Here is a 21,228-nt window from a genome sequence, read left to right as displayed (position 1 = left end):
TGAATTTTTTTTTCTTTTCTTTGGAATATTGCTAACCTACCAGGTAAAAAGGAGTGAAGTTAGCAGACCTAGATGTCCTCACCTGTGTTGCCAATAAAGCTGCTCCTAAGCAGCTACTGCTTGCAAACTGAGTCTTGTGCCATCAGTATATGCTGAGTTCCAGTTATGCAGGGCCAGGTGGGGATCCAAAGCATGGCAAATACTCTCTAGAGACATATTTTTCATCGCTAAGGATGAGGGGAGACAGAGGGAATCCCTCCAGAAGATAATCAAGTGAGGCAGTCACTTGACTGGGGAGATCTCTAGGTAGCTGCTTTGAACATGCATTTGTATTTCCAAGGAAGCTGGAGCATTAGATGGGCCTCTACAAAATTTCTCCAGCCCTTTATCTGGGAAAACAGAGGGTACAAGAAACACTTGGATGCTAACATTCAGGTCGGATTTTGAGTCACTCAGTAGTGAGGAGTTCAACATTTTTCTCTTGCTCCCAGCTCTGAAGACCTAAGCCATTGCTTCAGAGTTTAGGGTCCAAAACCTTTAAAAATCTCTCCTCAGTCAGCAGGTTTTACTTTGTGTATTTTAGGTGTACAAAGTATGTTTGGAGGTGTAATGACTCCTGTTTCTGTGTTGTTTTGAGCTTTTGTATTAGTCTGAATATACAGATTGATAAGGTTTATTTTGCAGTCATCATTCCAGCCATATGCATTTAGTTACAGGTTAATAAAACCGGATTACCTTGCCCTAGCAAAAAAAGTTCATGGGTAAAATACACTGTATATTTACCCTACCTTTTCCCTTTCATTTCTTCATATATTTCTATTGCATTTTGAGTCAGCACATTTTCCTAATCTAATCACTTGGAGCCTAATTAATCATCCACAATTGAAATGGCCGAGGTGTAAAACAGAAGCAATACAGTAGCAAGGCAAATTCCTATTCTCTTATTCATCTCTATTACTTTCTATACCAGCTTCTATTATCAGCATGCATAACAGAAACTCGTGGTAATTACACTGAAAAAGGTCTTCCTTTTTAAATGTTACCTATATTTGGAATATGGGGCCTACCCCTGAACGTGTACAGTGTCCTGAATTGCAATTACTTGAGGAAGAAGAGGATAATCAGTGCCTTACAGGACTGGGTTCAAACCTGTGTTTTCTAGGTTAGCACAATTCGAAGAAAGCATGGGTTTAAAGAATGCCATATCAACATGCAACTTTAATATCCTTCTTTGTCTGTATTACAACACTGGCTTCAATATTTCCGTATGTAGAATCCAACTGACCCATGTTGAACCAGATGAACATGTATAAGGAGAGCTAAAACTGAAGAAATTTCTATTACGCAGATCTCTGCCAGATGCTCTGAGGAGCTTCTCACAGTTGCAGGTTGTCTTTGGTCTGTTCTCTGGCCCTGCTATCAGTGCTGATGGACTGTACCTTTTGCCAGCAAGTTCCACATCTACTCACAAAAGCATTGTAAAATTTGGAATTTGGGGTCTCTTTCTGATCTGAGGAAAATACTGGTTGTTGGCTGAACACTAGACTCTTGGCCCCCTTAAGGCCATCTCCTCTGTCTCTGTGTCAGACTTCCTTACCTTCTCCCATCTGGTGAGTTACCTCCTTCTGCTACCTTAAATAACTCCTAAAATTTGTTCTGCACCTGTCTCTATCTTGCCACTTCTCTACCACTTCAGGCTTTCTCTTCTTTGTATGATTGAAGGTGGTACCATGTACATCTTCATGCGCTGAAGATTTCTCAATTGAGGCCAATCACAATAGTCTTCCCATCTCAGATCCGTACCCATCTCAGGCAGCAAACGCTAAAAGAAAATGAAATAGTGGAAAATATGCAGATGAAATCACACATATCGGTTATATGAGCCAGAATTTCGATGTACATCCATAGGATTCTGAATGTTTTTAACTAGCACTGTCAAACAACAGTTTTGTCATTTTTTTTAAATGCCCTAAGGCCATATGACATTTTAATCTTGTCACATTTGACTAATGAATGGAGAGGTAAAACTGACACTGGCACTCAGTTGGTTTTGTCGCTCTAATTCTCTACCAGATGCACCAGTCACCTGAAATTAGGAAAAGTTATGTTGGTACAGATGGTCCCTGCGCTCCTGTGTAAAATCTGCATACAGCCTCAGCAACAGTGACAACAGAGTGAAATCTTCTAGGATCATTTCAGTGCAGAAGACTGAATGCAGCTGCTGCTGCTACCCTGCATGCAAGACTGATCTCTAATACAGATTTACAGCCATGTCCGTTAGGGGTGTGCTGTGCCATCCCTGCCACATCTCTGTCCTCCACAAGGATCTGAACCCCACAGCCCCTCCTGTAGGGATCATTCCTTCCAAAGTCTGCTTTTCCATGTAGCAGAACCGCAATGATTTTGATCCCTGCTTATTTTAAAGCTGCAGCATAAGTGCCTCTTTTAAGTTTACCATCAATGAGAATTTAATAGAAACAGCTGTAAAATGCTAAAAATTACTTGAGTGCTCAGACTAATTGGGAGATTAGGGCACTTTGGTGTCCAGATGTCAGCAGTTTAGGAACATAACCTCAGGCGCCTTTCTTAAAGAAACACTTGGTCACAGGGTGGACATGGGGCTGTGTGCAACGTATCAGGCCTCAGCTAACCTGCCATAAGTGTTCATCTGTGTGCTCTAAGCCGGTCCCAGCTGTCAGATGTCATGACTTAGCCGTAACCATGCCATGAAGGGGGGGGGACACTGTGCTGCTTCGCACGTCCAACAGCAGCAGCAGCTTGACCCGGAGGCCTTCTGGCAGTACCTGGACCTCTGTATGCAGGCAGGGACGACTACCTGCTTTGTGCCGTAGTCCAGCACTAATTGTGAGCTATGATTTAACAGCTGTGGTTGTAGAAGCCTGATTTCCTAGTTGTTGCTATCTGCAGTGGCTACGCCTGCATTTAGGTACCCTGTAAAGAAGGTCAGCAGCCTGTGGCTAGTCACTGCTTTTATGGCACGTCAGATTGTGAAGCTGCCAAACATTGCCTGAGGCTATTTTATGCCGTATCCACAACTGATAAAAATAATTGTAACAGCCCTGCAGCAGCCAGCCAGGTGGTGTCACTCCAAAGAGCTGGCAGGCAAATGGTATGGGCAGAGGTGACCCTCTCCTGTGCCAGCTCCTGGTCTGCAGAACAAGGGGATGCCTTTACTGCGCCAGCTCATGCAAAACAAAAATACAGGGGAAGGATGGAGAAAAAGTGACACAAAGCAGGATTTGATCCTTCACTAGGGAAGAAAAGACCAGGCTGTGTGCATGCAGAAGGGCTCCACCTGGAAAGTTCTCATCCAGGCCTGCAGTTCCCACCATGAGCAGGCAAGCCTAGGAGGCCAGATTACTGCTGGTCTTTATCTTGCACTTATCTTTCTTTCCATAGAAAATATGCTTGCTCTTTGGAGTAAGATTAAATAACAGAAACTGATGAGTGACCCCACCTTCAGATCCATGCCTTTTTCACATGCCCAAGGAACTGGGTAAGCCATCCCGTGTAGCTGCCAACTCATAAGAACCGAGCTTTGACCTGAGAGTCAGCAGAACTCCTAGTCACTTTGGGATGGACCAGAACAGTTGCAAAGTGCAAACAAAATTTACTTGACTCCTTCTTATAAGGCCTTTCTGTCATTTGGACTAGGATCAGAAATCAGAAAGGAGGCCAGATCCAGAATGTATAAATGAAATATATATTTAGTACTGACTTCTTCTTTCATGTCCTGCAATAGCTTGTCTAATATTCTCCAAGCTTTTAGATTGCTCTCCTGTTCTTACGAGTTTTTCTTCTCCATTCTCATGTTATTTGAATTACTTGGACATAGACTTTTTACTCATGAAAGCTTTTTTACTTTTTTCTTAAAGTAGAGAAGAACAGATCAGTCATCCTTTGACACATGGTGTTTTCAGTCTTAATATTGAAAGCAGGGAAAAAAATATAAAACTTTTTGTTGGACTAAAGGAAGCTTTGAGAACAGAAGCTTTACAGCTGCCCAAATATTTTCCTGACATTGAGCAGAACTTGTAGCTTTTCCCTCCCATCATGTGGAATATAATTTTGTTTTATAGGTTTTTAAGATCCCATAGGCTAATGACACGTCTAGCACATTACAGTTTCATCTAGTTGCACCTGGTCAGATCTCAACAGCCTATTGTGCTCAGGCATATTTTAAGCCTTGTTTGAAGTTTTCAGAATAACAAAGTAGTCATTTCTTTCCCAGTATATATTCATAACCGCTGTGTTATATGCGGTTATATTCATAACTGCAGTTATATGTCATAACAGTGCCTTATCACTAATTTGAGGGGAACCTTCATGCAAAAAAAAAAAAAAAAAAAAAGGAAAGGAAGTTTTCCAAATGTGAATGACCAAAAATCACTATAAATTGTTTTTCTGCTACCTTTATGGGAGGTTCTGAATTATAGATGATTTAAGAAGCTTCAGCTTACCTGAATTTTCTATAGACACCATCACCCTAAGAGCAATCTGAAAAGAACCAAGTACTGGTTCTTTTCAATACAATGTGAAAGACCAGATGGGTTCAAATCTCTGGTTTTGGTTTCCAGTACAACACTCCCACAAAGCAAGGACAATGTAGAGGAAGGTCTGCTGACGCAGGCAGCAGAGCTCTGAGGATTGATTTCTGAGGTCTCAAGCTGAATCACTGCAGCGCACAGATATCCTAGGTGTAATCATGATGCAGCTGTGCTAATACTTTGCACAAAATGAAGCTTGCAAGGGTCTGCCTGTGCTCCCAAGTGCTTATAGGCTGTGTTAGGACTGCCCCAAAGCTCATGAGGCTGTGGAAGGCAAGCTGATCTTAGCCAGTCTACTTCTTCTCTGAGTTGACGTAAGCATGGTTGTAAACTACAGATTTAAGAGCCCTGGCTCTCTAAGAGACACTGGAAATTGGGTAGGGACACTAGGTTAAATCCAGCCAATTAACTGCCAGGTGGCCAGCTCTTGTCTAGCTATTAGGTTTTGCTTATGTATATATTTATTAATCATGTTTTTAGGATACATACATACATATACATACCAATTGCAGTAACTATTTTATGTATTCAAGTTGCCACAACTTTTTCCCTCAAAAGTGGAGAAGATCATCTATTTTCCTGCTTCTACCTGCTTACTGGGTACGGAGTGTCTTCCCTTTAGTTGGAGGCCTATGCACAGCCTGTCTTTAGCAGTTGCAGAAATCTGCTGCGTAAGTCACCAAGACAATCCAAGCAAGCTCTCAGGCCCTCAGAGACATTGGGCTGAGGCTAATATGGCCACCTTCCTGAAGACACAGGGCTTGATAAGAAAGCTGTTTCGCATCCTGCTAGTTTGTAACGCTGGTGGAGTGAACACAGGTCTGTGCAAAACATGTACAGATGAACCACTTACGAGTGTTTTACTGAAGATAAGCCTGGATGTGGATTTTATGTAGATGTGAATATGGGTAAGCAGCATACCCTTTTGGTGATGAACTACGTATTGGGCTACATAAGTGAGAATGTAGCCAGCAGGCCAAGGAAAGAGATTATTCCCCTCTATTCAGGATTTCTGAGGCCACATTTGGAATATTGTGTCCAGTTTTTGTACTCCCCAGTATAAGAAAGATAATGCCAAACTGGAGCCAGTCCAGTGCAAGGCTACTGCACTGGTCAGCGGCTGGAGCACATGATGTACAAGGAGAGGCTGAGACAGCAGGGTCTGTTTAGCCTGGAGAAGAAAAGATGAAGGGGAGACCTTATTGCTGTCTGCAACTACTTAATGGGTACTTACAGAGAAGATGGAGCCAAACTCTTCTTGGCACAGCAGAAGGACATGCAGCGATGATCACAAGCTACAACAAGGGTGATCTCAGTCAGATACTAGGAAAACTTTTTCACCGGGAGGGAGGTCAAGCATTGGAACAGGCTGCCCAGAGATGTTGTGAAATATCCATCCTTGAAGTTACCAGCCTGAGTTTCCTTCCAACCTAAATTGTTCTATCAATCTGTATTTTACAATTGAATGGTAGGGCGAACATTCAAACACAATCCTCATTTGTGCAAATCTGAAGTAGAAAGTTCTTTAGACGAATGTTTCCTTGACGTATGTAGTGTAGATGGCAAGAGCTGCATGAAAACGCAAAATTTCAGTAAAAAAAATTGTGAAGTTAAGATACTGACATACAACTCAATGGAACCTGGGAGTAACTGCCAGTGCTGTACTGTATGTTTTTCAGACAGATCTAAAATGCAAAATTTCTACCTAAATGAGCAATGCAAGAACTTCCACACTAAATCCAATCGGTGGTCCACCTAGGCCAGTGTTTTTGTGTTCATTATTGACTACTTTTCTCTACAATTGATGAAGGTACTAGATAATCCCAAAAGTGAACTGATGCAGACTGGAGGCATCTTCCTTATCACCTTAATGAGTGATTATTTTCTGTCCTGAAAATGTTAGTTAAGACTTCGAAGATCTTTGTAACCTCCAGAGTATAACTGAGGAATCATACATTATATGTAACTGCATCACAAAAGCCGTGGTCTAACTTAACTGAAATTGAGCTGTCCATGTTTCATATGGCTAAAAAATTAGGGCCTGATCCAAGCTAACTAGACTGATAACCTTTAAAACTGCTGGACCAAGAACCACATCAATATTAACATCTGGGGAGCCATATTTAGACATATTAAATATCATTCAAATCCCTAGGCCTAATATTTCCCGTTGGCTGGATCTCTGTTTTCAGAGTTACCTTGACATAAGATATATTGGGCTCTCTGATTAAGGTGTAATCTAGCCTGATCTATTACGTTTTTTATTCTGTTTGCTGACTCACTAGGTTCCACATTACATCAGTGCCTACCCAGCTTCAGTACTTTCCATTCACAATAACCACCTCTTTATTAATTGACTGAGAGCGTAATTTCTTCAGGTGAGCTTTAATCAACAAACCTTTTCAGATTTCTCTCATGCTGTCAGCTTAGTATCAACTTCATGAAGTATTTTATTTTTCTCCAAAGAGAAGGAAATGTTTCTGAGGAAAGGTTAAATGTAAAATTGAGCAAATTAGTGCCAGCATTACAGGTCTAGAACTCCAGCTGCTTTTCAAAAAATTGCCCACAATTTCTTGCATTTTCAGATGCATCTGATCATTATTTCTTATACTTGCACTATTCTGTTATTATTACAAAAAAAGAAGAAAAAGTAGCTGGCTGAGTGATAGAAAAATTGATGAGAGAAAAAGAGCATGAGGTTTATTTCTGCACAATCAATTGCAGTCAAATTCCTAAAATGATCCCTAAAATAGAATAAAATGAAGCAGAGATAGCAAATACAAATATGAAAATCCAGACTCAGTTTTCTCCAAAGATTTCAAGCATAGCCAGGATTTTGGGGCATTTCTGGCACAAAGCTATGTATTTATTTTTAAAAAGTTCCTTCCTTTCTTGCATGAATGCAACTCTGGGACCAGTGCTGTATTTCTCTTTCAGAAAATGAGAAAGATCATTGAGTTTAGTGAAAGCAGTATGCATGGATGGAAAAATCTGGATTTTTTATTACTAGGTTTGGCTGACGAGAAGAAAAATTTTTGAAGGTAGAAATAAAAATATGAAAGGTTACCAGCTGCAGGAAGATTGCTTTACAACAGTTCTTGATTGCTGAATGTAAAATGAAATAGTCATGTGTATAGGTTCTTTAAATCTGTGTGCGGAAGTCCAATCTGGCTTGAGAATGTGGAAAAAGATATATGTAAATATAATCGGGATTTTCTTTTAATCTTAAAATCACAAAGGTTTTCAAATGCATATTTATGACTTGGCAAATATTTTATGAAGTTATTAGGTCTGTTCCTTTTTCTTACACTTGTAAAATGATTTATCCTGCTGACAGTGAAAGATTTTAGCATCAGAAGTCTGCCCTTGTTGTCAGATGCCAGAATAAGCAGTGACTATATGACTCTTATTTATGAAGATATATTAAAATCTTCAGGCTATTTTGCAATTACTTCTGCTGCTCTTTTAGTGAAACATAAAAGTAGATTGTGGCAGCGAAACAATGCAGCCAGCCAGTATGCTGCACTTTAACATAGAATTAATGCTTATTAATTTTTGAGACATAAGTCTAGAGCTGTATTTTTTTGTGCTGGGCAGTGTGCCACTAGTTAGTTTCTGATGAGTAGATAACATCTTTGATTGATTTGAATTAATTTCTAAATTACAACAAAATTAGATTTATGGTACTTACTTATTCACTTAAGTCAAGAGAAGCCATTTCTGCCATTAAAGCATATTTCTACTGACCAGCAACAAACAGTACTCAGTGTAATGGATGCTCCTTCTGCCATAAAAATATAAATGAATATGTGGCAAACAGTAGTGCTTGAATGTAGTTCCTAATCTCTTTCAATTTTTAGCTCTAAATGCAAAGATCAAGTGAGCGGCAAACTCACTTGCCCAAGAGCCATCTAGCACGCCTGGGCCTTTTCCCTCAGCGCTGGGACAGGAGGGGACAGGTCACTGCAAAGAGACCTGAGCGCTGCAGTAGATGCGCTTCTGCGTCAGATCTGGTTTGCGCTGGCACGGTTTGCAGCAGCAAGCACACAAGCTGCATATATCCATATAGATACAGCCTTGATCGATGCTCTCAGATCTTGACAGATATATCAGCAGGGATCTGGTTGCAGTATGCAAATTGGGGAAAATTGGCATTTTTCTCTTCTTCTACACTAATTCTGCCTCACCTGGTACTCCTCATCCTTCCCCTGCCTCCAGCACTTCTGCTGCTGCTCTCTTGGGGCTATATGCCATGGAATTGTAAAATAGTATGCAAAAAAAAAGGATGCAAAAAGTGTTGTAAAAACAGGAAAAAGGGAAAAAGTCAGTCCTTGTGACTCTTCTTGCTGCTGCGTAGGTACATCACAGCTAGCAGTTTATTAGAGGACATTAAGTTAGGCCCTTAATTGCTCCCAGATTTCTCCTTCTGCTGACTATACCTCTCTCCCTCTGCTCTACCCTTGTGAAAGATAAAAGGCTCCATACTCATATGTGAGGGAGCTAAAGAGAGGTGCAAGACCCACAGATGAATAACAGAATTATAGGTTGTGTGGAGGTCTGAGAGAGGTGTTCAGCACCTGAAGGCAAAGTCCCTCAGACTCTAGTTTATTTACACATAAGCAAACCCAGAGTAGGTGAAGGCCAGACTTTTGGCCGATTTCACACTTCTCTAGACACCATCGCATATGCTGTGGGCAGTGAAAATGGGGAGATTTGAGGAGTATTATGAAAACACAAGAGAATAAAAACATTGGCTAAAGACTTTGTTTCATTTTTTAAAACAGCAGGATTATATCAAAGCAGGCTCTGATTTCAATGTCCCCCTTTTTGGCTCATTAGACTTACCCTACAATCCATTAATAATCAGGCAGATTTTAAGAGACTGAAGAATCTAAACCACTTTAAATTAACCTTTAAATTTTCTTCTCGTCATGCACTGATAACGTTAAGTGATGCGCCACTGTGATATACAGGGTCCTGGGCAGGGTGATTTTGTGCTTGAAAGGAGAAAGACACTTTCAGGACCTGCTTCCCATCCAGTAGCTGAGCCCTGTGTGCTGGGCTGATTATTTAGAGTGTTCCACCCACGTGCTGGCAAGCCCAGTAGACAAGGCAGACCAAGTCATAGGAAAGTCTTAAAGGTGCCTGCAATTTGATGAATGATTTGCCGTTGTTGGATATGTTAATAAACCAAAACCGAGAGCAGGCACATGGCAAGACAAATAACAAGTTATTCGCACTAAAGATGGCTTTAGGAGTCACTGGAACACTGAGTCCACAGCCCACTAACAATACAATCATTTGCAGCATCTGTAATGCACTAGACAAACAGCTACAAATACTGTCCGGAAAATGTTTGCAACATGAGGCAGGAGGGGACCACAAAATCCTCCAGCTAGATAGATCAGATTCTTATTCTAGACACTGTTACACCTACTGGGACAAATGTCCCTCTCACATCTGCTTCTACAACCTTATTTTCCTCTCTTGGCCCATTATATTTAAACAAACCAAAGAAATAATGAGAAGTAAAATGAGCATCTAAGCAACACTATTTCTGCGGGTTTGCCACAGGTCTCATATTAAATTAGTTTCTGAAGGATGCTGCAGCTGCTACCTAGAAGATCAATCACTTGACTTTCATTAGATTTGACAGCTACAAATGCTTCTAGATGCAGAGTCTGGCAGGCTTAGATTAGTCTCCTTACAAGTGAAACACCACACATCATTGCAGACTTAGGATAATTACCCTAGTCAGCATCTACAGAGAGCTAAGAGAAAAATATTTCACATTGTGGTAAGTACATGTATTTGAAAAATAAAAGAAATAAAGAAACAGAAAGTTAAATCTTGGAAAGTAAATACAAGTATCTAAGTTACTACTTCTGGCATAATAGAATAAAGACAGCACAGTGTGATCAGACTCAGAAATCCAGAACCCTTGCTCTTGGAAGTTACTCTGTTATTAATTTGGGATTTGTCTATTTGTTTGGGAGAGGGAGTTGTTTGTTTTCTTGCTTCTTTCAAATACAATAAAACCTTTTTGAAAGGCCTATTGATCAACTGTACTAGGCAGATTTCCAAAGCAAAGACCTCTTTCAAAGTTTATTGAAATCAAAAGAAAGGCCTTCATGCATTCATTGAGCCCAAGGTGAATATAAATCTGTTTCTGTCTCATGTGATTGGCTGACTCAGGCAGTCGCTTTGGTGCTCAGCCCAAATGGGCTTAGTTCTCTTCCCACAGTGTAACATGTACTATGTTCACAGCCAGCAGGAGAATACAAAAATCCCAAAATATGCAACTGAAGTAACTTAGAATATCCTCATTACACACTGGACTTTGCAATCTGCAGTCTTGCAAAATTCCCGTTGAAATAGGTGAGCGTGATGAAGGATCACATGGTGTGGCCTACCAAGCATTAGCAGTGGGGGGTTCTTATTTCAACTAGAAATCCTCTAAAATTTCAAAATGTCTAAACTTTCTCTCAGGAAGGAATCCAGCAACCAGGTTCAGGGTAATAATTAGGGCTGCAGAAAAAATAAGCTTTTTATTTCATGAAAACATTTTGAGAATACTTACACTGGTATGCTTTCAATATCCTTTCAATAAAAAGGAACCATTACACATTTTTATCTGGAAAAAATGCAGCCTCCACCATTTGCTTGCCAATAGCTGAAACAGGCATCATATTCACTCAAACGCTGAGAAAAGCGAACTCCCTTCTTCAACTGTGTGCAATATGGTCTGCTGCTCTCAGTCCAGATCTTTATGTTATTTAAGTAGATTGGCCGCTCTCTTACATTCTGTGCACATTTATATGGAAAAGTACATATTTCTGTGGACTATTTGGGTTTTGATGAAATGGTATTTTCTAGCACAAAAAAATGCCTTTAATTATGTAGCCGGCTCCACTGACACCTCCAGCAGTTTTGTGTGATCATTTTACTTACAACATCCCCAACTGTGACAGCTATGTACCTGCAAGACTTACTGCAAATGCTATTCAAAGTGCTTTGCAATCACTAAACTTGGTGAGTAATGAGAAAAATTGGTGTTTTCTCCATTATCTAACCAATCTCTGCAAAAACCTGTGGAAGGCAGGTGAGTTTTTTTCTCTGTTAGTGATTCAAAAAGGTGAACTTAAACATGTGCTGGACACTGAGCCTGTTTAGGAAACCTACTGAAGTCATTAAGAGTAGGCCCAGGGTCAAGTACCTTTGCTGAGCCAAAGATCTTGTTTTTCATTTGTCCTTTTGAAGCTATACTCTGGTCCCACAGAAGTTAATGGGTGTCTGTAGTTCTTTCCTTGGATGTGAGATTTCCCCGGTGCTATTTTACACAGCTCAGAGGATACAGGGTACTGCCACGGGCTAGTCAAGCTTGCTTAAATTAGATGAGCTAAGGTGTGGTGAAGTGCAGAAGAAATCACAGATGGGATTTACACAGTGGATTTGATGAAGAAACATTAAAAATGCCCTGAGTCTTAAAGGGATTAATGCCCAGGTTTCTAGTAATTAAATTTTTGTACGGACAGTCACAGGAAAAAGAAGGTACTTATTTAGGCACTGACTGAACATACAGAAAAGGTGGGACTTCCCTTGTTATTAACCTGGGCTGGGTTTGAGCCACTGATTGAGATGTGCAAACGCATGACTAAACCCTTAAGCTATTCAGTCCTTAGAGGTGTATTTTTGTTGTGTTCTCTAGTCAGATTTGTTGCTCAAGAATTCATCATCTGCACTCTGGCTTTTCCAATGTCTCTAGACTAAATCTTGCCAAGCCTTCAGAAGCAGCTCTGGTGAAAGAATTTCCACTGTGAAATAGGGCATCCAACCTATCTAACAGGAGGATAGATATTTTAGCAGGGATTGTCATTCCAAGAACAGGCAAAAAATGTCTATACAAAACCAGGTACAACAGTCTCCATTCCCCAGTCGATTATCTCTTAAAGATGCCAAGAGGTACGTTAATGAAGGTTTCAGAATACACTTGCACTCACTGGAAGTATTAAGTCCTGACCATAAATAAAATTTGGTTTGAGTATGGAGAAAGGACATACTCCAGCACCCATTCAGAAACTTAGCTTCACCTATTTCAGTCTTCACCCTCCACCCATCACAATGTTTTTCCCTTCCCAGTGCCTTCTCTAGTATATCTAAAGAAAAGCCAATGTGAAATATACAGAACAAACATCATAGCAATCAGAATGTACCAATTAGCAGTGCTTTAAAATTTTTTCACAAGCAGACTTTTTGTCAAGGGGATAAGGTTAATGCATGTTGGCCAGTTTTTTTGGCTCTTACTGTGAATATCCCATGCCTTAGTCTGTTATTTTCTTTTGGCTTCATTACTGATTTGGCTAACCAAGGACTCTGGAACAGCCCTATTACTCCTTAAAACATAATATAATTATTAAATCCCAACTCAAACCCTGCGGCTTGGTGTGTCCTCATTTGCCATCAGTGCAGTTTTTGTGTTCAGACCAAAGAGAAAAAAACCTACTGGAAGAGCAAATGTTTCTTCCATCAAGAAGAAAATTCACCCAAGCTTCCAAAATGTAACAGTACTGAATTCAAAAAGGGAAGGCCACCAGAATTTGTTAACCTCACTTGATCAAGTTTTTAAAAGTATGTATCTGCCTACCTAATGGATATATATGGACTGAGCCATAAGGAAGAGTAGGGACAGGGGGAAAATATTTTAACTGATTGAACTGAAGTGATGGTGATGGAGGTGATGGTGATGGAGGTGTTAGGGAAGGATATAGGAAGTAAAGAAAAAAAAGAGACTAGAATAAAAGCTGGACAAAAGTGTTAATGTCAGAGGGTATGTGCAGTGAGAAGAAAGAACAGGAAAACAGACATGAAGTGGAAATATCTGGGAAAAGAGGATAACCTGAGCTCATACTATAACTATGAGGCAGAACTAGCCTCATAGTTACAGATAGATTGCTTTGAAGAGCAGTAAATCTGGATTTGGCATCAATCTCTGATTCTCATGTAAGTGTTTTGCCTACTTACACGGTACCATTTTGAAATCAGTGTTGTTATTACATCTGCAGTAGGTAATGCCATGGGATTCCAAGTGCAACTGGAGCTGCTATGTGCAGCTGCGATATATAGATGACACCAGCTGGCAGAGGGTTCAGGAGATGTGCACCGAAAAAGCAGAGCAGACAGAGGTAGGCAGGAGGAATGCCTGTGGTAGGCAACGTGCTCAGAGGATTTGCAAAATGCCATGAAAATAAAGATTCAGAGATTTGCTCAGCTCATAGGGAGTACAATGTCAACGATACAAGGGAAGATGAATGTGTAATTCCCGTTAACGTTACTGAAATACATGCAGCTAAGTCCCCCACTGGGAGCTCCAACAGCTGGATCTAACAATGTGGATAACTTACTCTGTCTGTTTTCATGTACTTCTGTTTGGTTGACCTGCGAGAAATTTTTAATTGAAGCATCATCTTTGCAAGTAGATGGAGCACTTGCGGGCACACAAGTCAAATGTGTTATTACTCATGCCAAATTACTGCTGGGAGGTAAGGCATTGTAAGCAAAGGAATTACAACAGGGAGGAATTAGCTCTGTAGCAGTTAAAATTACTATTTATACAGCTGTTTCAGGTAGCTGTGCATTATGTAAACTTTTGTAACTGGCTGTGGTGGTGACATTATACTGAAGAATTAAAAGAACAATACAGACAATTCAGCTGTGTCTGTATATATGGTCACTGCTTTATTCTCTCTCATTAACTAAAGTATACTGGGATTTTCCTCTTTTTAAAACAAAAAATAAAGTAAAAATTTTAAAGACAGGACATATTCTTGCATTCTTAAACCAGCTTTGCTACAGTAAATAAAACAATACCAGTATATACCTTCTGAAGACATGAACCCTTATTTTTCTAGCAAGAATTTAGTTGGTCAGGATTTTTCACTTTTTGGTAAAATTATATCCTAGTAATATTTTTGAGGAGATGGATACAGATTCTGTAATCCATGACTGTGAAGATGACTGTTTCCAAAGGAAGAGAAAAATTAAGTGCTCGTTCTCCTCACCTTTCTCCATTCACTGACCAAAGGAAAAATAGGGAACATGGGTGGGAGCCCCAGAGAGCCTGTCAGGGTGGGTAAGGCCTACTGGTGTCCTCAGGACAGCTAAAACATGATCATCACAACTCTGTCCCGTCAGTGGTACAATATGCACAGCTCATCCCATGTCACTGGCGCCGACCGAAACCAGCCACCCTGGGCTGACCGTGAGTTTGGGGGTCACAGCCCTTGGGCCCTGCTTTTGAGAGACACCATCGGTCTCTAATACTAGCTATGAATTTCTGACCAAGGCCGTGCTCATATGGAGCGAGGCTCGAGGGAAGCTGACCAAACAAATAAAGGTTCAGTTATGATCAGGTCATACATAAAGTGGAAATAGAAATAGAAAAGTAGTTGAGGTGAGCATCAAGGTCTGTCAGAAGAAAGCAAGAGTTTATGTTCAGGTAAAGGGATAATAAATCTTAATATTCATCAAAACACTAACTTCAGTTTATAATTTTTATACATCTTTTGGAAGGAGGACAAATGTCACTCTCCAGCAACATTTTTCCAAAGAAACACTCATTGGAGATAATATTTTAATAATACTTATATTATTGACCAGACCCAGAGGAAAAATACATATTTGCATATTCAGATTGATTACAAAGTGAACCAAATGTAATAAATATTGTTTCCTGAACAGGAAACCTTAGCAGCTTGCCCACACCTCACAGCTGCACCTTCTACTGCTCGTTTATTTGACCTTGTGCAGAAACAAAAATATAGCCTATACTACAAACATTAAGAATGTCAGTCTTAAAGAACAAATATCCCAGTTACATAACCAGTCGGCAGTGAGCAAACCACAGTCTTCAAACTAAATTCCTGTAAGAGTAATCAGGATAGTTGCTCAGAAGGGAGAGAAAATGTAGGAAAACAAAAAGTGACATAGAACATTGAAAGCGGGATAAGTGCAAAAAAATGTAAGCAGAAGAAGGCCTCCCAAAATGACTGATATGAAGGGAGTACAGAAAATCGATGCAGCAATTCTGAGAGCTCTCAGAAGCGAGAAATACTTCTCAGAAATGAGTAGATGGATGCACACAGGAGAAGCATTGCAACATGAGAACCAGCTAGCATACGCAGAAGAGTAGGTGGCAGGTGGGTAAGGACTTTCTAGCTTTATCAGCCACTTCAGAGAAGCAGTTGTACATTACACATCGTTGTAAAGCAATTTTGCTAATACACCAGTGATACTGCTTTAACTAATAGTTATTAATAAACAATACTTACCAAAGCATTATATAAATTCTTCTAAGTCACCCTTGCCATGTAAAGCTAACTATCAATGACCGTAAAATAAGAGAGCGAACTCTCACAAGATGATAGGAGAGGCTTTAAAAGCATAGGCTGAGGGTGAAGCCAGTGGCCTCAGAGGTATAAACAGCCTTTAGGAGTGGCTGACTACTCATCACTAAAGAAATGCAACTTTGACAGAAACTAGTTTTAGGGCCTAACAAAAGACACAACCCTCTAACAAGGAGGTATGCAGAGCGAAACTGTGCTAAAGACGCTGTTAGTTATGCTGCGAGGATGTTACATCTCAAAGACTGAGGAAGGAGAACAGGAACCATGGGGTGGACGATTGCATAACTAAAACATATAGAAACATGTTGCAGCTGCCCATAACTGATCACTGTGGATAAAGATATCTCTTATAGTGTATAAAAGACTGCAGTGGAAACAATTAGCTGTGCAGGTGTCCATGCTTCAGAGTCAGGTATGCAGAAACAATCACTCTTGTATCCTGTAGCACTTGTATAAGTAAGTAAGTATTACGTTACCACTGTTTGAGGGAAATCTCCCTCTAACGTTTGTGCTTGTTCTAGCAGCTGGTCCCAAAGGTCTGGCTGTAATCTGGATGCCATAGCATGGACTAGTGAGTAAGCAAACGAAGACTTCTTATGGGTAGAGCTGATGAGGTAATTTATTGGGGAGACTGAGTTTTCGTGTGAGTGATCCACCTGGGGCTGCAACGCTGGTTGAGCTCCTGCCCAGCTGGCAGCAGGACCGGGGTGGGGGAGTCGGGAGCCCGGGCTCAGTGGCCTGATCCGGCTTTGAGATATAGCCAGCCACTTGCTGTGTCTATTAAAGAGCTCTGGGCACAGGCTCACCGATCTGGATAAGCTCATGCTGACTCAGCCAGGCTGCCAATTCCCAGCTCACTAACTTTCCCTGCACTAACTTCCAGGGTGGATAGGGAAGCTGCATCCAAAGGCTGAGTGACATTTAGAGAGAAACGCAGGGATTTAGTAGGTAGGAAAGTGGAAAATCCATGCAAAAAAGTTGGGAGAGGTTATTCAAAAGTCAGTATACTTTTGACCGGTCATATTTCTCATACTTTTGTGCCAATATAATCATATCAGCCCCAGTTACTGCAAAATAATGTAAAGCCTATCCAAAGTATTTTTCTTCATGACCTCCATGGGAATAAACACTACATTCTTCTCAAAGAAGAGTAGAAACTCAATATTTTAATTTGAGACAGTGTTGTAGTTTTCAAAAAAAGTTGCAGAGGGAAAAAGAAAATTATAGCTCTGTAGAGTAACCTCTTCTGCCTGTGTTGGAGAAGGACTTGAAATTCTGTTAGTTACCAGTTCTTCGATTCATTTATCTGAGCAGTAATAGTAACATATTCTGGTTTCTGCTGCATCTGCTATTTGAAAGAGGGAAGGGGGTTTTTGCAAAGTAAATCAAGCTACAGACTGCCTCAGATTTTAGGGCACTGATATTAAATTTATCCCTATAAAACCCCTCCCTCCACAGTGTTGCTGAACATAATTCTCTTCTGACCTGAAGAGAGCGCTCCTAACTCCCCACAGCTTTTATTACTTGATGGTGGCCTCCCTCCACCTTGGCCAAGCCCGTCTTTTCCCCCCTAGAGAGAGGATAAATTTAGCACAAGGAGGTATGCGGACTCCAGGTCTGCTAGGCCAGCCAGGTGCTACCAGCTCCCTGTGTAGCTCAACACTGCATTTAACTCCCAGCATAGCTTCCCCCACAAAATACAGGCTTTCTAAAGGACTTACCTGCTGACTCACAATATCGCAGCAGAGAGACCAGGAAAACATCAGCCATGCACTGGGGTTACAGTGAGGCACAGATACGTAATGGATCAATGACATACCATGAAGTTCAGCACAAACTTCCACTGGAGGAAAATGTATCTGCCACCCTGTATTATTTCTATGCCCTAGAGTCTGCAAGGTAGCACTGTTTCCCAAGCTGCCGGTCTCTCAGAAATACCCCTATAGGAAAGCAAGAACTCAGCTAACGAGACCAGATGTGAATGACAAACAATTTTCTCTGACTTGTGCCCACTGGCAGAAATTGCGGAGGCTGGACTTTCTTAAACAGTGTCTTGCCATGGCTACTTCCAACACTAAAGCTGACTGTTTTTCTGAGATATGTATTTTTCCCTCTTCAATATTCCTTGGCTACCCACACAGCAGATTTCCACATTTCCAAACAACCTCGTAGTTTGAGCTGTGAGGCATCCAGCGAGTGTCAGAGCAGCTGGAGAAATTTCCATTTCATGTCTGTCTCCTGCAAGGAAAGAAGTGCTGCTTGGACAGACTTAGGATTTAGCAAGAAATCCACTGAGCATTTAACAAATTCACTCCACTTCTCTTCTGTGTGATCCTGAAGCAAAACAGTACCACATTTCATCCAGACAGCGTATTGGCATTTGGCAGGCAGCAAACCATGTGTGCTGGACTAATGTTCGGGACTCCTGAGTTTGGCTGTGGACTCGCTGGGGGACCACGGCCTTCCCTCTCTTTGAGCAGCGTATGTGAAACAGGGATATCGGTACTGACCTCTTCTGTACTTTAGGGTCAAAAAACATTATGGAAAGATCAGGTGTTATTCTCTTCAAAGCATCAGGTTAAAGCAACATGTTATGTCTTTTCAAAGACAGGTGAAGTTGAATCTGGGATGTTAATTTGGGGGTGGAAGCTTGATGTGACAGCATCAGGATGAGAGCTTTGCAGCCCTAGCTCCCTTCCCCTTTTCCAGCTCCTGTTGATAGAGGACTATATGCATTTTAACTCAGTTTAGTATTGATCTGGCATGACACAGAACAAAACTCTCACAAAATAATCAAGTGGAGAGAAGAGAGAGGAAGAAAAGGAGCCTGAGATTGCTTCTAACCACTTGTTATATTTGCAATGCTTTTCAGCATTCAGTCTCAAGTAACCCAAAAGATACTCTGCCCTTCATCCTCTTGCACGTATGTACTATGCCCGCTTTCTAAATCCTATCATTAGGTAGCTGTCATCTGCTCTCCTGGGACCTCTCGAGTTCAGATATGCTGATCATTGCTTTGCCTCCTGCCTGAAAGGCTGGTTACAGCTGGAATATACTTTCTCCTCCAGACTGCGGTTCCTTGGACAGCACATCTATGGCTGTGGTTGAAGGGCTCCTGTCCCTAACTCTCCTCCCTGGTGCCAGATGTGCAGCTGTATTTGTGCTAGCACTGCAGGACGGGTAGCAGGAAGGTAGGAATGGGATGCTGGGGACAGGGACTGCCTAATGCAATTTAAGCAGCACCTTAAAACCAATTTAAGCAACTGCCTCAGACACCTATCATTCCCCAGAATGCTCTTAAGTACTCAGAAAATCTTACTCAGAAGCTAGATGCTTGCTAGGGTCCCAGTGCCCCGGTTATTTCAATATCCTGGAAAGGATGCATTTATTTGACATTGAACAGTTACTGAAATATTATTTTTAGGAAAAGCCAGGCTAAGGTAAAAGTAAACTAACTTATGTATGAAAAGTATATAACATAGTTTGCAAAGATTTCTAAAAACATAGAATCAAACAGCCAGGTGCACTGGGATTCATCTTACCTGACTTCAGTGCACCCCATGCAGGACATATCAGTTGTTCCCTAAACTCCCTCTGGGACAAGGGGGATGCAGTCACTCTCAGCTCACTTTGCCTGTGGGAAGAAATAGGCATTACAGGATGCAACTCAACTCAATTTAGAAGTCAACAGTACGCTGAGATAATTTGTACCCTAGAAATGCTAATTTCTCTTTGCAGACTATAAAAGCAACTTAGGGAGCAGACCAGATGGGAATGTCAGTGTCACAGACAACAGAATTTGGTCAGATAATTATAACAAGGCCTTTCCACTGGGCTAGGAAACATTTAAACAACACCATGAAGCTGCACTATACTTTACCCTTTGTAGTTCATTTACTCACAAGAACAATATACAGCCCTACCTCACACAGACATGGGATTACTCTGTGGCACTTACTGACATTACAGTGACAAGACACAATACTAAGCAATCACTAAGGGCAAAATGAAGTTCCTCTGCCGTGTCTTTGACAAATATTGTGACAGAAATTTTGGGGGTGATGTAGTCTGACTGATGCCTCATGCCACAGGAGTATTCCTGGTTATAAATCCTGCACACAACAGATGATTGCTCTGTAAACAGACGCTGGGGCAAGGCCCTGGCCCTGAAGGGTGTTTCATGATGGTCAGTCGCCACCTTGTTAAGCATGTGTCTTTGCAGTTGACTGCTAATGAGCATTTACAAATAACCTGGGATAGGTCACCAGTGCTTTTTCTTTTCCTTTTTTAGTTGGCCATTTGCAGAGAGAAACTGCGCAAACAGTGCAAGCCTGATCATGTCTGACAAATTCGTTTGATAAATTTAGTACCTCCTCTTGTCTGCAAAGTTGTCATAACAGATTCTGATCTTTTCTACAGCAACTGTTGTTCTCAGTTATTGGCAAAAAATATCCATGAACTGATGAGTTCCTCCCTGTGTACTAGAGAGGAATAACTAATGTACATTAAGAACAAACTTTAACTACATTTTATTGCAGCAATATGATGAGGGCTCAGAGGAAACAGGAAGGATTAACTGAGATGGTTGTGATGGTGGAGGAAGAGAGGATCTAGGACACAATTCTATAGGAAATGACTTCATTAATTCTGTTGCTCTGCTGCGTGTTTGTTTTAACTTGCTGACCACCAAGTGAAGAGATGGCATTTCTAGGGATAAAGAGTATTAAATTCACTAAGTATTAGTCCTGGCAATGCCACAGCATCTGCACTCATTTCCTGTTGCTGGAAATTAATTTCTCTGCAGACAACAGTGAAACACTTTTCCTAGAAGAGACCTTGTCTTAGCCACATTATTATAAAATAATCTCTTAGTTCAAGAATTGTTTCCTTTGTGTTCTCCTTGACTAGTGTAAAATCCCTGAGCATTATTTTTGCTTGTTCCTCTGTAGGTGAGAATAAGTAGTTAATTACATGATTTTTAGCATACATGAAAAAAGTCTCGTGCTTAAGGCATAATGATTTCTAAGAATGGTTTTCACTTCCAAATTTGCTTCCGACTTTACAACATGTGAGAATAGAGTGAAGAATAGGAAAGAATAATCTTGCCAATCAGTTTTGTGTTCTTCTTTGAGTACAACTGCACGTTGAATTTTATACTGGAATTCTACATCTATGAAAGTAAATTTTGTTTCTATTACGACCTTATTTAAAATGAAGCATCCAGGGTGCATGGCAGGGTTGTGATTGGTCACATAAGT

This window comes from Struthio camelus, chromosome 1 (assembly GCF_040807025.1).
Source record: "Struthio camelus isolate bStrCam1 chromosome 1, bStrCam1.hap1, whole genome shotgun sequence".
In the NCBI taxonomy this organism is placed as follows: domain Eukaryota; kingdom Metazoa; phylum Chordata; class Aves; order Struthioniformes; family Struthionidae; genus Struthio; species Struthio camelus.
Note: the sequence above shows the minus strand (reverse complement) of the source record.